The sequence below is a fragment of the Lissotriton vulgaris genome, chromosome 6 (genome assembly GCF_964263255.1).
Source record: "Lissotriton vulgaris chromosome 6, aLisVul1.2, whole genome shotgun sequence".
NCBI lineage: Eukaryota > Metazoa > Chordata > Amphibia > Caudata > Salamandridae > Lissotriton > Lissotriton vulgaris.
Genome location: NC_141694.1, coordinates 792,044,696 through 792,061,675, shown reverse-complemented (window position 1 = coordinate 792,061,675; position 16,980 = coordinate 792,044,696). Strand labels below are relative to the sequence as shown.

At 45.9% G+C, this 16,980-nt stretch overlaps 1 protein-coding gene across 1 annotated transcript in view; it reads left to right on the top strand.

Annotated features, from left to right (window-relative positions):
- The window catches only part of LOC147708012 (N-acetylglucosamine transporter UNC93A-like), a 324,953-nt gene that overhangs the window by 780 nt on the left and 307,193 nt on the right, over positions 1 to 16,980 (top strand). The gene's annotated exons all lie outside the window — the stretch shown is intronic.

Here is a 16,980-nt window from a genome sequence, read left to right as displayed (position 1 = left end):
ATTAAGACTTAGGTCGTGAAATTGTTCATTAGTAGTATTTTTACTTCTTTTTTGAATGCGGGAAAGGAAGAGATTCCATGCACTACTAGAGATAAGGAGTTCCAAATCTTTGGTCCAATCCCTGAGAAAGCTCTGCAGCCAGTTCTCTTCTTATGGAAGGATTGAAGTTTCAGAAGGAAAGTACTCGCACTTCGCAGTTGTCTGCAACCTCCAGACCTTTCTAGCTTTAGAGCCAAGTAACTGGGTGTATTGTTATGCATTGCTTTGTGTGTCATGCAGGCCACTTTTAGGTGTATTCTTGCCTCGCAAGGCAACCAGTTCAGGGCTTTCAAGTTCGGAGAGATGTGACTATTTCTTTTGGTTCCGGATACCAGTCTAGCCGCAGCATTCAGTGATGCCCTCAGCAGAGCCAGCTTGTATTTGGGGAGACCACAGAGAGTGGTGCTTACGTAGTCTAATCTTGGCAGCACTAGGGCTTGCACTGCCATTTTTAGATCAGGAAGGGTTTGAGTTTCCTTAGTATACTCAACTTGTGATTAGCTCCCCTTGGTGGCATTAGAGATGTGCGACTGCATATTCAGATGTTTATCTATGGTGATGCCTACGGATTTTGCTGAGTCAATGATGAGGGGAACACAGCCAAAGGAGGTTAGGTGTTTTAACCATAGGTCTAACTTAGGTGTGTGGCTCGGTGGCGAGATGAGAATGTATTCAGTTTTTTGGGTACTCAGCATGAGGTGGTTGTTAGTGACCCAGCTTTGCGTGTACAGTAGAATAGTGTTGAGGGCAATGAAGTCTTCTGGGGTGGAGATTTTCAGAAACAGCTGGGTGTCATCCGCATACAGATGATATGGAACGATCGCTGATTTCAGTGCATTTGCCAAAGGCTCCATTAGGAGGTTGAAAAGAATGGGTGATAGGGCTGATCCCTGAGGGACACCTAGGGTGACCACAGAGAGTTGTGAGAGTGAATTCTTCATCTTGATTCTTTGAGTTCTGTTATTTAATAAGGAGGAGAACCATTGCAACACTGTGCCTGAGAGGCCCATCCTTCGTGCCAATAGGGAAAAAAGGGTGTCATGCTTGACCATATAGAAGGCGGAGGACAGGTCAAGAAGTATCAGTAGGCATGACTCATTGCGGTCAAGCATTTTTAGTAGGTCGTCCATAATGTGTGTGAGTGCAGAATCTGTGCTCTGACCTTGGTGGAAGCTTGATTGGTGACTGTCTAAGAGGTTGTAATTCTCAATATGGTTGCATAATTGAATTTGTACACATTTCTCCAACAGTTTCGCCAAAGTGGGGATGTTGGATATAGGGTGGTAGCTGTTGAAATCAGATGGGGTGGCATCAGCTTTCTTTCTTATAGGTGTGACCTGCCCTATTTTAAGGCAGTCCGGAATGTCACCTTGTCTTAGGGAGGCATTTACAATTTTTGCCCATAGCGGTAGGATAGATGTATTTAAAATTTTGAACAGGGCAGGAGGCAGGGGGTCAGAGAAATGATTGGAGGAGTTGATTGCTTGAAGAGTATTATTGATTATTTGTTGAGAGATTGGCGAGAAGGTGAGCCATGAGGCATTGTTTTTTGTGACTTCCCCTGGATTATTAAAATGGGCTTTGAATAGAGCTCCACATATAGAATCTTGGACCATAGAATGTGGGAGCGCTTCTTGGAATGGATGTCTAGCTTGATGGTCTTAGTCTTTTTGTAGAAGAAATTGGCAAGCACATCACAGGTAGGTGAGGCCAGGTCGTTTAGTTCCTTAGAGTTAGTCGTTTTGCATTATTGTTGCTTGACGAATTCAAAGATTTTTTTTGGCCGGTTGATAGCTTGGTTCAGCTGGGTTCTGAAAAAGTCTACCTTTGCCTTAAGAATCCTTCTATTGTATGAATTCCTTAACCTTCTAAGCTGATCAAGGTTATCAGTGGTAGGAGTAGTTTTCCATAGACGCTCTGCAACTCTGAGATGACGTCGCTCCGAGTTCAGGGCCTCGTTGAACCAGGGTTTGGGAATTTTGGAGGAAACATTTTTTTCTTGGAGGGGCGCTGTAGAGTCCAGGATTTCAAGTAAAGTGGAAATGTAGAATGTTGTGAGGTCATGTACATCAGTCATGTCCGTCATAAGGGTCAGGGCGTAGTTGCAACGGTTTACCAAGGTGATGGGGTTGATATTTTGTAAATTCCTTTTTCATTGTCTTGTTTTTGAGGGTTGGCCTCTTTTTTGAGTATCTTTGATATTGATGGAGAAGAGGATGCAATAATGATCAGACCAATCGCATGTGGTGATGGTCATAGTAGGACACTGTTTGTTTTTGCAATGATGAGGTCCAATGTCTCTCTCTTGTTATGAGTTAGGCTGTCACAGAATTGAGATAGCTCCTGTTCTGACAGAAACTCTTTAGGACAGCCTACAATATGATTGTGTGCGTTGTTCCAGTGAGGTTAATGTTACCCAAGAAAATATGAGGTACTTGTGAGTTGGCATTGGATGCCATGATCTTCATTATCTCGTCGATACAAGGCAAGTTATCGCCTGGGGGGCGATAACTTCGCCTGGGGGGTGGTAGAATATGTGAAGCTTGCTGGCGATGTGCTTAGCATCAGAGATATTGATACACAGATAATCACAAGAGGATAGACCTATGGAGTCTGGTTGCTTGACTGATACTAAGTTACGATAAATGCAGTCTACCCCTCCCCCTAGTTTCCTGATTCTGTCTAGTCGGATTAGGTCGTGGGAAGGTGGAACCAGTAAGTTGAGGAAGGGCCAAGAGGAACTATTTAGCCTATTTTCTGTGAGGACCATAATATCTAAATCATTATCTAAAATGAGCTTGAATATATCAGGAGCATGTTTACAGGCAGATCTGCAATTAATGAGCCCACACTTCAACTTGTTAGTTGCGTGGTTTAGGGTAATCTGTTCTAAGTTGATATTTGTTAGGTTATGCAATTAATGTTTTAGCACCATCCATTTGGGGGTGTTCGGAAGGTGTATTGGCATTGGAAAGGTTTAAAACTCTACTTCCAGGATATAACTTTTCAAACATCCTATAGAAAAGTTATACTGTATTACTTTCTATTGCCTTATAGTTATATAACGCTGCATGAAACCATGCTGTGTTATGTGATAATAATTTAATTTTCACATAGCACCATACCGCATGTTTTGCAGTTTCTATGGCTGTCATGAGCAGGTGTTAACATTGCCCTACTCAACGGCACACTATGGGACCTATTCAGAAAGGTATTTTAGGAGTACGCAAATTAATACTCCTGTAGAACATTTACATACCCATACATGCCTAGGGAGCCTTTTCCGAAAGTGTGTATATATATGTATTACTTCCATGTCAGCCCCCACCGAATGGACTCTTGAATGCTGGGTTGATGCGGTTGGGGACCCAAGGGGGCGCCGGATGTCAGGCATTTTTACAAGCAGGAAAATGGCTTTATTATCATCGCATTTCCCCGCACTCAGCACAGTCACTGGACTTTTTCCCCTCGCTATACCTACCTGGATCATGAAAAGCATTCTGGGAGTTGCAGTTCAAACACATCAGGTGACCTGCAACAGGTGAGCTGCAGCACTGGCTTTTGGGGGCGGAGTTAATCGCAATGAACAGCTTATGGCGGGACTTTTAAAAAGACGATGACTGCACACATCTTGAACACTGCTGGTGCTGAGAAAGGCTTATTGTGCCGAAATGCATTCTCCAGTGTACAGTGTCTGAATAAAGATGCCCCCATGGTCTCCCCTACTGTGGCCTCTTCTCTCTCTTTGGAGGAGCTTACCTCGATATATATTATATATGTATATGTATATATATATATATATTAACTCCTCAAGCACGCAGTAGAACAACACGCTTGACGACACCATGTGCTGGCCAAAATTCTTTTGGCCAGCACATGGTGTCGTCAAGCGTGTTGTTCTACTGCGTGCTTGAGGAGTTAATGTTAAGGACTGGACTACGGAAGTCCTTTGTGCGACGACACACCCGCTGTTTTGGCAGGCGACGGCGTACTCTGTAGTAAGGAGTTGGGGAATATATATATATATGTGTGTGTGTGTGTGTGTGTGTGTGAGTGTGTGTGTGTGTACATGTATATTTTATTTATTTAATTTTATTTGCAAACTTTTATATAGCACTGGCTAGACCCGGAGGTATCAGAGCGCTTTACATGAGGATCAGCGAGTTACAGAGACAGGTTACATAGTTACATCAGTTAAATCAAAGAATCACAGAGGGAGGAGGAGGGGGAGGGAAGGAAGGAAACACAAATGGGGAGACGAGGAAAACAATGTCAGATGACCGGCTGGGTAGGTGACGGCCAAGGGGGTGAACCAGAGGCAGACTCCTCTGTAGCTGCATAGGACAGCTCCACTGGGCATCAGACAAGGTTGCTCGGGCTCCGCGGAAGGTACAAACAGTTTTGCTATCTGCCCAGGGGGCATCGTCATGGTTTTATCAAAAGCATCCGGTGTTACTGGGAAGCGCCATCCATCTTGTCATCCCACTCACCCCCAGGGCAAGAGTGGTGAGAGGAGAGGGGGAAAGGAAAGTTCCAAAGGCTCCAGATTGAGGGATAACCCATCGATCTTGCCTTCAACCCTCTTTGGCGGGCATCAGGCTGAAGAGGAGTTATGCATAGAAACCTGAACCTCATCACAGCCCTCACTTGTCTGAGTGCTTGTTTCTTCTCTGCGGGTGAGAGGTAGATTAATACCTTGGACTTTTTGGTGGCATACGTGCAGTCTCAACCTTATACCAGAGGTTCCCTGACTCCTCTGCACATCTGGTTTGCCCAGCCCAGGTTTCCTTTCCTTGACGCGCTTACCTATAAACTTCTTTGGAGTAAGATATATATATTCACTGAAAAAACGATAGGTTTCAGACATGTTATAGTTAGGAATTAGCATTTCAAAAACCTTTGAAATTCACTGAAAAACCATAGGTTTTAGACATGTTATAATTGTGAATTAGCATTTAAAAAACCTTGAAAATTCACTGAAAAAACCACAGGTTTTAGGGGTGTTATAGTTAGCTGGACATTTTAGTCGTACAAAACCATTGAAATTCCTCCGCTATAGTTAGTTGTATTAACTATAACTCGCGCACCCGCAATCCACTGCTGATGACGTTACATATTACATCACTCATGACATGGTCAGTGACATCACTGATGACATCACTGATGACATCATTCAGTGAATGTGTGTTTCTCTAAAGTTTAAATATGTTTTATATATGTAGATCTCAAGGTCGATGGAAGAATAAATTGGTATATAAGTGTCTAAATGGATGGGACAAGATACTGAATTCCCCAAATGGGTAACACAGAACCCTAAATTTAAGTTAATACAATTAATGATTCTGCACAGGGTGTACCTTACCCCGCACCGGCTGCATATTATGTTCCCTGGTGCCGCCGATACATGTCCTCGGTGCTTGGTATCGAATGCTGATTTGCTGCATATGTTGTGGTCATGTCCCAGATTGGGTCAATATTGGGGAACGATACATAAGGCCCTGAATACGATCACCCCCGAAAGACCGTACGCCTCCCCGGAATATTGTATACTAGGCCTAGGCCCTAAAGAAAAAAGGAAAAGTCCTTCCACGCGGTTCGTGGATTTGGCCCTCCTCTTGGCTAAAAGAACAGTAACCACACGCTGGAAGTCTACCAGACCCCCTGACCCTATGGACTGGCATGGAGAGGTGACACGGTGGGGGAAAGCAGAAGGGTCTGAACTGCAGAGGGAGGAACGCAGGGGATTGCGTAAGACGCACATATCAATGGAATGGCAGACATTACTTCTTGAATTTGAAGCATTTGATGTCACCGAGTAGTTGAAGGCACGCTGTGTCGTTACTGGGACTATAGTGGTGTTGAGGCACAGAGCAATATGTCCACTCCCCCCCCCCCTGTTATAATCGCACATTGACGGGTGCAGTAGTTATTGGAGATAACTGTAGATAACGTAGACAATATAGGTGGCGAAAGATGAGGATGTTGATGTAACAAACGTCGATAGCCCAGGCATGTATAGAGAATACGGATAAAGCGAACTGAGTGCGAGGGAAAGTTGTGGGAGGGGGGTTTAGTTTATTGTACGAGATTATATGTATGTATAAAGAAAACTGGATTCTTTCTTTTCCTCATATCCTTTCATATGCAGTATGTTATGGGCAGAGTCCACCCTCTATGATTTAAATTGTTGTAATACTGTGACAGATAATGCAGAACAATAAAGATATTTACATTTTAAAAAAGTGTCTAAATGGATGTTTTTTTTGTAAAATTGATTGTATAATGCACTGATTAAGTGTATCTTAGTGAATACATAAGTTAGTGAGTGATGTTTAGATATGTAAATATCTGTAACAGTCTCTCACTTTGTGTATAAGTGACTGCATAGGTTCGTGAGTAGCTACATGAGTGTCTATATGGGTTATTATTTGGTTTTTTGAGTATGAGTATGAGTGTCTGAGTGTCTGTATGGTTCAGTGGGTGGTATTACTTAGTGCATAGATGCATAAATGAGTGAGTCACTGTTTATTTGTTTTGAAGACAGTATATGTGCAGGACTGTATGGGTGGATGAGTGTGTGTATGGGTGTGTTAGCGAGTGACTGTCTCAATAGTGTTTTTATAAGTAACTACATATATTTTAACCCCTCCCATGCTCGTGACGGAACCGTTCCGTCACGAGCCTCGGGTGGGTTGTGTTGGTGACGGAACGGTCCCGTCACGGCCCTCTCGCCGCGCCTGCGCGGCGCGAATTTCACACCTGCGCTAACGTTCTGTGGCGCGGGCAGGGAGTAAGTATGTTAAGTTTCTATAGAAGTATGTATGGTAGTGTGTGTGTAACTGTATATGCAAGTAAATGGATGTTTTATTCTTTATTAGCATGGGTGAGTATGTGTGTGAGTAACTATGTATGAATGGCGGTGTGTAACAGGATGTATAGGTGTATGAGTACATGTGATGAGTGAGTACACGTATGAGTGACTGTATAAGACTGTTGGTGAATGAGTGAATGTGTGTGTAGATGTTAGAATTACTGAATAGTTGTGTTGTAAGTGATATTGGTATGTCCATTGATTTGAAAATTGTAGTTTCTATTTTTTAATGTGTGTTTCAAATGTTATATTAGGGTGATTGGAGGTCTGCCACTCTATCACAAGGATGATGTCATCAGTGATGTCATTTGAGATGTCATCAGTGATGTCATGAGTGATGTAATATGTGATGTCATCAGCAGTGGATTGCGGGCGCGAGTTGTAGTTAGTAAAACTAACTATAACAGAGAAATTTCAATGGTTTTCAAATGTCCAGCTAACTATAACACCTATGTCTTTTTCAGTGAATTTCTAAGGTTTTTTAAACGCTAATTCTGGACTATTACATGTCTAAAACCTATGTTTTTTTAGTGAATTTCGAAGGTTTTTTAAATGCTACTTTCTAACTATAACATGTCTGAAACCTATGGTTTTTTTCACTGAATTTCAAAGTTTTTGTAAATGACAATTTTTAAATGTATTAATTGTTATATATATATATTTTTAATACTGATTTACTACATTTTTTAAACTATTTCTTTTTAGATATTTTTTTTAAATTATATTATGATTACATTATACATTACATTACAAAATATACTTTCTCAGAATGAATTATTTTAGTTTAAATACTTTGCAAATAGGCAATAGACTTTTAAGTAGAGTAGTTAGAGTTGTTGCAATGGGCAACACAATTTCAAACACAATGCAACTTTGAACTCAATGAGAATTTCTAGTTAAAAGCAATTAGTTACTTTATGGATTACTTTTCTAATCACAGGACTGGATCCTAAATTCAGTCCTGGGACATCTCCTGTAAACAGTTGAGTAAAAGCGATTTGGTTACAATAGTGATTTTTAAGGAATAATATTGTATTTTAAAAGTTGACACTTAGAAACTTTTTCACATAGAATCACCAATGTTATCCTATGAGAGGAAATTCACTTAGCACGTAAGTAGTGTTATCGTTACTTTTTTGTTACTCAGTGATGGATCCAGCACTGGTGCATCTCCTGTAAACAGTTGAAAGAATGCGTCATACAGGCGATTTTTAAGGAATATTTGTAGTTTGGGAAAACAGACACTTAGAAACTTTTCAGGTAAAAACCAGACAATGGATTCCTATGGAAGGAAATAGAAGTTACTGGTAAGTACGGTTAGAATTACTTTTCAGGGTTAGTGCTGGGCTAAAAGATGCAGCACTGGGTTTATTTATTTATTTATTTATTTAAACAGTTTTATATAGCGCTGGCTAGACCCAAGTGCTTTACAGGGATGGAAGTAGAGACTAGGGGCCAGATGTAGGTCACAAATACCGGTCGGTAACGGGCCAAAATCGGTAAAATCGGCCGTTACCGAGCGGTATAGCGAGAAAGAGATGTAGGTGGCAAAAAAATACCGATTCGGTAAAGATCAATCGGAAAAAATCCGATTCGGAATTCACCGAGTTCATATTTACCGAATCGGTATTCACCGATAGGCAAATTACCGAGTTGGCATACACCGAATCGGTAAATAAGGAATCGGAAAACATGGCCATCGAGATGTAGGAAAGGCCAAAAATACCAAATTCATCCAAAATCGGTATTTCCGAGTCGGTATTTACCATGGACTGAAAGGTGGTGGTAACCATGTGGATGCTATAAAAAGGCTCCCAAAATGCAACTCTCCTGTCAAAATGGCTGCACTCTATGTGATAGCGAGGAGGCGAAGGCTACAGGCAGCAGGACTGAGGGTATGGCAAAGGGAGGAGCAGGTGTACAGGCAGAGGATCACTCTGTTCCAATTGACTGAGCCTGAGATACTCCAGAGGTACAGGCTGCACCCCAATACCATCATGGACCTAATAAGGGACCTCCAGCCATACCTGGATCATCCAACACCCAGGGCCAACGCCATACCTACCCATGTCCAGGTGCTGTGCAGCATACACCTGCTTGCCTCTGGGAGCTACCAGAGTGTGATAGCTGCAGTAGGAGGTGTATCCCAGAGCTGTCTGTCCCGTTTCTTCAGGAAGTTCCTGGATGTCATGACTCAGAGAATGGGACACTACATACAGTTCGCTGACACACCTGCGGAACTTGCCAAAACTAAAACAGACTTCTATGGACTGGCTCACTTCCCGCATGTGATAGGCTGCATTGATGGCACCCACATTCCCCTATGCCCACCTGCAGCCACGGAACACATATACAGAAACCGTAAGTCTACGCACTCCATCAACGTGCAGGTGATATGCAATGCAGGGAACATCATCACCGACATAGTTGCTAAATTTCCAGGGAGCACGCACGACTCCTACATATTCCAGAACAGTGGAATATACACACGGCTACTGAATGGAGATTTTGGAGATGGTTATCTGATAGGTAAATATGTTGCACACACCCTGAAATGTATCTCAGCTCCATGTGAAATGTGTATGAAACTCATGTACCTCTCGTTCTCTCCCAGGTGATAGTGCATATGCCCTGCGTTCCTTTGTGCTGACACCGTACCTGAACCCAACCAACAGAGCAGAAAGGAGATACAATGTGGCACACAGGTCCACCCGCAATGTTGTGGAGAGAACCTTTGGACTCCTGAAGAGCAGGTTCCGTTGCCTCCACAAAAGTGGAGGTGCGCGACAGTACACCCCCCTCCTGTGTTGCAAAATTATAGTGACCTGTGCCATATTGCACAATCTTGCTACCAAGGAAGGCACAGAGGTGGATTTGACACATCATGAGAAGATAGATGAGGACCAAGAACATGCAGAGCCCCAGGCAACAGGGCCAGCTGCACTAGATGGTAGATTGAGACAGACAGAAATTACACAACGATATTTCTAGGTAAAGTATGACACACACACAGGTATACTTCAGGACATGAGTGGTTTATTCAGCACTACTTCATGATGGTCACATGACTGTACGTCAATGTCACTGGCTGCACATACGCAGTTGCTGTCACTGTGTGCAGTACAGTCAGTCCCCTGCATAGTTCAGTGCTTGCGTCCGCGCACTACATTGCGGGATTTCGGTGCCTGTCCTTCAGGTTCCCTGCTGGTGCCAGACTCTGCGTGGCTGTGCCTGCCGCTCCTGCGCACCTCCTGGACAGGTTTACTGGAGCCACTCCTGCTGGTTGACCCCTCAGTCTCCTCCACACCCATGTCACCAGCATTGCCTAGGTTTGAGTTCAACATCTGTTCCATTGCAGAGGTCACTCTACCCATGCCCCGGGTTAAGTGCAGCAGTGCTCTATTGCTTCCTGCATTGAGATCAAGCGTCTGCAGAGGAGAGCTGTGTTGGCAGCGAACCTATTCATGGTCTTGGTCTGCTGGCGCATGTACTGCCGTTCCCTGGCACGCTGGAGATGTTCCCTGTCAAGCTTGTCAGAGAGGACCCCCATGTATGTAGAAATGTCAGAGATCCCTTGCGCGATCAGGTCCAGGCTAGTGGCCATTTGGGTTATGCCCTTGTCCATGTTGGACATTGTTGCGCTCAAACCGCGCACCTGCCGCTGCATGGCTTGCAGTGATTTGGCCTGCTGGCGTTGCACCTTCACCATCGTGCCCTCCAGCCCACAGAACACGCTCTCCCCATCCTGGCCCTCACCACCATCACGTGCCCTCCTGCCAAGGACAGTAGTGCGCCCTGAGCCTGCAGACATAGTTGGTCTTGTCCGGTCAGGCACTGGCGCACTCTTCTGGGGGACATCTTCCTCATCCTCTGAATCAGAGGTCTGCAGAATCCTCTGCGGGGGCTCCACCTGGCTACATTCCCCTCCCGGCATGGGCATGTTTGTGAGGTCAGGAGACCCAAACAACAGAGGGGACATTGGGATCGGTGTACTGGGTGGGTCTGGTGATGAGGGGTCCTGGGTAGGGTCGTCTCCACCATCTCCTGCGCTGTGACGACTTTTCCTTTTTTCTTTCTCCCCTCTTTTAGAGGGTGCTGCCCTCTCCTCCCTCGGCGGTGCAGAACTGCGTGACGACTCTCCTGTGGAATGAAATTGACATAGGGTCAATGCTGTAGTTTGTCTGTGTATGTTTCTTAATTAAATGGTCTGCACCCCTTTGCACAGTCCACATTGCTTGTTTGGGGATGTGTGTGGCATGCCTTGCTGAGTCATGTGTGGTGTACTTTGCATCTGTGTGTACATGACTACATCTACCATGATGCATTGCTGCAAAAGATTCTGACCTCTCCTGCTGTGTCATGTGTGTACACAGTGGGGTGCAGGGTTGGAATAGCTGGGGGTGCATGTGGGCACATGCCTCTTACCTTGTTTCTTGGATGCTTTCGCTGTGCTATCCAGGTCTCCTATCCCATGGATGCATTCAGGCTCCATGGTGGCTGCAACTTGCTCCTCTATTGGTGTCAGTTTAGGGGCTTTGCTCCTGCCACCTCCAGTCACACCTGCTTCCTTTTTCTGTCCTGCAATCTTCTTCTTGGTCACTATGCGCAGGTCGTACCACCGCTTTTTGATGTCCTCAATGTCCCGGTGGGTGACTCCTATGGCATTCACTTTGCCCTGAATTGCTAGCCAGATGTTTCTCTTCACATTCTCTGCAACATGCAGAGACTGCCTCCCAAATATTTGGCTGTAGTGGCTGACAATTTCATCCACAGCCACCTGTAGTTCCTCTGGGCTGAACTTCAGCTTCCTTTTCCTTTCAGCAGCATCCTTCTGTCCTTCCTGTGCCTCCATTCTGTCAGTCTGCTTGCCTGTGGATGCTCTGCTCCTCTCTCCTCTGCAGATTTGTTTGTTCAGTTGGTTTCCACCTGCATGGGTATGGCCACTCCCAGGTACTGGGGTGGGGTGCTTCTCTCTCATTGGTTGGATTCACAGGGCCTTGGCTGTGGGGTGGGTAGGCTCTCCCTGATTGGTTGACAGGCTCACATGGCGTGTTTCAAACTCCCAAATCGGTAATTACCGATTCAGTAATTTCCGAGTCGGTGAATTCCGAATCGGATTTTTCCGATTCGGTGAATCCCATTCATTCCTATGGGCAATGTGGCCCATAGGATTGCTTGGGTTTCACCGACTCGGATTATACCGACTCGGTCTATTCCGAATCGGTATTTACCGATTTGGCTTACCGAGTCATACCGAGTCGGTAACTTTTACCGACTTTTTATCTACATACCATTTACCGATTGAGGAATACCGATTCGGTATGGGTCGGTATTTTCCAATCGGTAAATGGAAATTACCTACATCTGGCCCAAGGTGTGATAATTAAATAACAATATGTACAAAAAATTAAAAGCAAAAAATAAAGGAAAGTAAAGAGCAATATCTATCTAGGCGAGGAAATAAGAAGTAGCATATAGTCCAAAACTAGGAATTCGGTAAACTATGCATGCGGGGTTGTCCAGGGGAAGTGCGGGGAGGTATGGGAGCAGGGTAGAGCGGGTGCGACAGAAGGGCAAAGGGCAAGAAGATAGCATGTCACAGGTGAGTAAATCAGAATTCGTTGTTCGGATGATTTTAGGTGAATATTTTAAAGTTCCAAAACTCCACACTTAGAAGAATTTCCAAGTGAAACCAGTCAATGTTAGCCTACGGAAGGAAATACAAGTTACTGGTAAGTATGGTTACAATTACTTTTCAGGATCAATACTGGGCTCAAAGATGCAGCACCAAGATCTCTCCTGATAACAGGTGAGTAAATCGGAATTCGTAGTTCGACTTATTTTACGTCCAGTATATATAGAGCCACTTTCCTACACCATCCCCTCCCTTCACCACTGTGCAAACACGCCCTGTGGCGCACTTTAAGTTGGGGAAATAATTCCCCTTCAATCCTGAGGGTCCCTAGAGTGCATCTAGCCCACTAGGTACATCCAGTAAGCGCCACAGAGCTGCGTAGCAGAGAGATGTAAAAAGGGGCACGGCCTGCATCACCTCTCCGCAACACAGCGCAGTGGCGCTTCTTGGAAGCACCTGGTGGGCTACTTGGCCCCCAGGGTCCCTCAAGATTGAAGGGGAATTTTATCCCCAACTTAAAATGCGCCACAGGGCGTGTTTGCACACATCACCTAAGGCCCCGGCCCCTCACTTCACCACTGTGTTAACGCGCCCTGTGGCCGTTCTGAGTTGAGAGATTAAGTCCCCTTCAATCCTAAGGGTCCCTAGGATCAAACTAGCCCACTAGGTACCTCCAATTAGCGCCACAGAGCTGCGTTGTAGAGAGGTGTAAAAAGGGGCGTGGCCTCTGAACACCTGTCTGCAACACAGCTCCCTGGTGCATACTGGAGAAACTGTTGGGCTTATTGGCCTTCAGGGACCCTCAGTATTGAAAGAGAATTAATTCCACAACTTAAAATGCGCCACAGGGCACGTTTGCCCAGTGGTGTAGGAAATGGACGTGGCCTGAGGTGACATGCCAGCAAATACGCCCTGTGGCACATTTTGAGTTAGCAAATTAATTCCAATTCAATCCTGTGGGTCCCTGGGGGCCAACTAGCCCACCAGGTACCTCCAGTATGCGCCATGGGGCTGGGTTGCAGAGAAGTGTTCAGAGGCCACGCCCCTTTTTACAACACTGCAACGCAGCTCAGTGGCGCTTACTGAAGGTACCTGGTGGGCTAGTTGGCCCCCTGGGACCCTCAGGATTGACGAGCAATTAATTCTCCAACTTAAAACGTGCCACAAGGTGTGTTTGCACACATGTGAACTCAGGCCCCACCCACTCCCTTCACCACTGTCCAAACACGCCCCATGGCACGTTTTAAGTTGGGGTATTAACTCCCCTTGAATAGTGACGGTCCCTGGGGTGCAACTAGCCCACCAGCCACCTCCAGTAAGCGCCACAGAGCTGCGTTGCAGAGAGGTGTAAAAAGGGCCGTGGCCTCAGAACACCTCTCTGCAACGCAGCCCCCTGGCGCATCCTGGAAGTTCCTGGTGGGCTAGTTGACCCCCAGTGACCCCCAGAATTCAAGGGGAATTCATTCCCCCTCTGCAAACGCACCAGGGGGCGCATTTGCAGAGTGATGAAAGGTGGTGGCGTGGCCTCCGGCGCAATGCTGGTCTTTTTTTATTTTATTTTTTTAAGAAGGGGGCCTGTGTAGCCCCCATCTTTTTCTATTTTTTTGGCCATGGGGACCCCATCCTCCCCGGCTTGCCCCTAATTATATTTTTTAATTTTAAAAAAATGCGGAAGGGGGCCGCGTGGGCCCCCACCCGAGGCCTTAATCGCCCTTGGGACCCCATCCCCTGGGACATGGCATTTTTATTTTCAATTTTTTTTAACTATTGGGGAGGGGTTCTTAGGCCCTCCTCCCGGGCCACTTATGGCCCCGGCGACGCCATCCCCCGGGACCGGCCTTTCTATTTTTTTATTTATTTTTTCTTTTTTACTTTTTGGGAGGGGGGCCACGTGGCCCCCCTCTCTGGCCACTTGTAGCCCCGGGGACCCATCCCCCGGAGCTGGCCCTCTCCGTTGGGGACCGCGGGGTCCCCAATCCTCCCACGGTCCCGCCGGCTCCCTGCCTCCTGCGGGCGCCGGCATTGCATTTCCACACGGGGATCAGCTAACATGCTGCTCCCCATGTGGAAAAGCAATCTGTTTTGCTATTTGGAATAGAGAGCAGGTTTCCCTGTTCTCTATTCCAAATAGCAAAGCAGTTTGCTATGGCAGGGTGGGAGCCGCAAGGCTCCCGCACTGCCATAGCAAAGTACAGCGTCCCGGAGTGGGCCCCCCGGGACACTGCAGGAGCTGGCCCTGGGGGGTGACGGTCCCAGGGCCCTCGAAAGCTCCAGGAGGGGTGCCACATGGCCCCCCTCCCACCTCTTTCAAAGCCTCGGGGGTGGTGGTCCGTCACGGACCCACCAATTTACATATTTAGAGCCCCGGGGAGATGGCAGTCCCCGGGGCATGTGGGGCAGTTCAAGCCCCCCCACACAGGGTTTAAAAAATATATAATGTACATTAAGCCCCGGGGGTGGCGGTCCCCGGGGCTGCCGGGGGGGCAGTGTACCCCCCCCCGCAATCTCAATGTAGTCGAGCCCTGGGGGTGGCGTTTCTCGGGGCTGCGGGGGCCGTGTTCTCCCGCAATATCAATCAAGTCGAGCCCTGGGGGTGGCGGTCCCCGGGGCTCAAGGAGGCCTAAGAGGCCCCACAAAAGTATAGTTTTAAGTCCCGGGGGTTGGTGGTCCCCAGGGCTGTGGGTGGCTGTGTGCCCCCCGCATTTATACATGCTTTTGCTCTGGGGTGGTGGTCCCCGCGGCAGTGTGGGGGGATTGGGCCCCACCACACTTTTTTTTTACCAACAATCCTCCGGGATTTAGCCCCCCTGGGGGCTAATTTTCATCCAAGTGCGGGAGCCCACACTTCTGTTTTTTTTATCGGCAAGGTCCGCAGTTGCCAATTTAAAAACAAATAAGCAATTTATTTGTGCCTTGGGGGTCCTCGTGGGACCCCCTGGACAGGCCTAGGGGGTTAAGGGTGTTTCTACCCTGTCCCCTTTTCGCGTTTTGCACGGTTTTTATTTAGGTTTTTTGTGCCTCTGTTCTACCGAGGCACAAGATGGCTGCCAACACTTCCTAGTTTGGAGTGTTGACAGCCAATTAGCATACAGCTCGTGCAAGGCAGGGTGCGCGGATCCTGCGTGGCCATAAATATATATGTACTTTTAAATGTCATTTTCTCAGGAACTACTGAACGGATTTACACCATTTAAGCAAAAGGCACGCGTCTGAACAAAGGACTACCTCTTTGCCAAATTTGGTGTAATTCCATTCAACAGTTTGGGCTGTAGCCGCGATGAACGGTTCCTATGGAAAATTGCATGGGGAAAACACGTTTTGGGAACCCCTTTTTTTCTTGGCCCCCGCTTGACGAATCACCCGAGACTTTCAGGATAGGAGCGGACCGGAGCTGGCCATTAGTTTTGAAAATTTGGCAAAGATTCGTCAACCAGCGCCAAAGTTATTCCAAATAGAATGTTGCAAATTTCCTATGGAAATAGGTCCTAACTATAACTATATATATGGGTTCCAATCCATCTTATTGTAGGGGCAATTCACAAAGGCAAGTAAGAATACATAAAAGAGTACAACAGGACTACTATTTACGCACACAGAAATGCTTTTGTGATTAGCCTCCTTTGTCAAAAGGCCCCAAAACATGTAAGAGACCAATTCACAAAGGGCCACATGCATCAAAGTCCGGTTTTGCGATTCCTTATTTGCGATTTTTAGGGAATCGCAAATAAGGAATCGCAAAACGGGATGCATGATTTAAATCGCATAATATTTGCGATTCGGTAAAAATCGCAATTTTTACCGATTCGCAAATATTATGCGAATTCTAATTTGCGATTTCGCAATTCCCATTGATTCCTATGAAGGCCCATGGGAATCAATGAGAATTGCGAAATCACAAATTAGAATTTGCAAAATGTTAATGCATTCCATGGGTGCAGGGGGGGGTCCAAAGGACCCCCCCTGCACCCCTGAAATGTATTTTGAAGTGCATGTTTCACACACACATGTCCTAAGGACATGTGTGTCTGTAACATGACAGTGTTTTAAAATGCAATTTTGAGCATTATAATACATTGTCGCAAATTACCACGAGGTTCACCCTCATGGTAATTTGCACCCCCTAATTGCGAATTCGCAATTTTAAAAGTAATCATGCATTGCTTTTAAGGAATCACAAATTTGCTATTCCTTAAAAGCAATCGCATTTTTGGAATTCGCTAAAAATAGCGATTTTGCCAAAAATGCTTGATGCATCCCAAAAACCTATTTAGGAATCGCAAACGGCCGAATTTACCGATTCGCACCGTTTGCACTTCCTAAATAGGTTGATGCATGTGGCCCAAAAGCATTTAAGAGTATTGGAAATAGTACTACATAATCCCTGAATATTCCTGTTTTCAAGGTTTTTTTGGGCAATTTACAATGTCAGAGTACC